This window comes from Gobio gobio (genome assembly GCF_949357685.1).
Source record: "Gobio gobio genome assembly, chromosome: 1".
Lineage (NCBI taxonomy): Eukaryota > Metazoa > Chordata > Actinopteri > Cypriniformes > Gobionidae > Gobio > Gobio gobio.
Window position 1 is genome coordinate 42269689 of NC_137097.1, and position 1464 is coordinate 42271152.

The window sequence follows — 1464 nt, forward strand, 5'->3', positions numbered from 1 at the left end:
AGTACGTACGCGGGTGGTGCATCCTGGGAGTTGTAGTTTTATGCGCGCAATATAAAAAAAAAGACAAGAAAAGATGTTTGTTGTTCCCTTCGAATATGCCTCAAATATTCTAATGTTTTTTTCAAGAAATTTAATATTTAAGTGCCTGAAAACCTTTCCTTGATAATTTGGCTACTGGACAAACCAAACTGACATTCTTTAGAAATTTTGCAGCAACTTATGTCGGTCATTAGCTTCTTCAGAGAACTGGCCTTTTGAAATTGCCTAAAGATTTTCCAATGGGTTTCACCAGATGAACCTCAAACAATGCCTCAAGAGGAAGTTTGATAGCTCTTGGAGCACTTGCTTTTCTCAGAACTGAACATTCTGAATATAATAGGTTTAATGCATTTATGAACATTGATGATATAATTAAAAAGTTATATTTTATGTGAAAAAGTGTGGCTGTGTAAACTAACATCAGAACTATTTTTGTTTGCTGTTTTCATAAGAAGGGGGGGAATACAAAATGTGTGGAATTAATTTTTCTCTCATCTGTTGGTTCAGATTCCTGTGAAAACTGACCTGATTTCATTACCTGGTTGCCTTAACATTTTGAGTTAATTGAAATTAAAAATTTGAGTTAATACAAATTTCAGATACAATAATATTTTGAGAACCAATTTCCTTCATTGTATTAACTAAATGTTTTATTTCAATGAACTAAACATTTTAAGGCAACCAGGTTACTTATTTTTTAAAGTTAAACCAACAATATTTTTTTTACAGTGTACACGTTCATTTCAACTCTCTATATTACAATTTACATTCAGCTGACTTACAATTTTGAGTTGATTTTGAGTTAAATTAACTTAAAAACATATGTTGTCATAACTTATTGATCCTATAATTTTTTTACAGTGTGGAAATGTAAATGTCTACTTGAGCATTCAGTTGTATAAAAGCTGTGCTTATATTTTGATTTAGTATATAGATTCTAAACAGTAGGCTATGTGAGACGTATAGGCTATTGAAAGAATTGAGGGTCCTTGGCATCAGAACATTAAGTCTGGATTATGGCTCATGTTAACTATAGCTTGCAATCAGTTTAAACTGTTATGATGACATATAAATATCACACTTGACATGTCACACTTATTATATATAATGAATTTCGCATAGCTGCTTGTGTCTGAGAGAGCATGCTGTCTATGCAGCATTTGTATTGCATAACAGATATTGTGTGCCATTCTGTGCATATGTTTTTAATCAATGGCAAATAAATAACTGAGTGAAACTGCCATTTCCCTCCTGAATTGTGTCCTAACTACATAAACAGCTGCCGCTGTGCTCGGGTCGATGACACAATGTGGTTCAGACCCAAAAGTGCAATGTGAAAAGACACCTGCTGAAGAATGGGACTGGAACTGAATTCTGGTTCAGACCAAGCAGTCGAACCAAGTGTGAAAACAGCATGACAGCCTG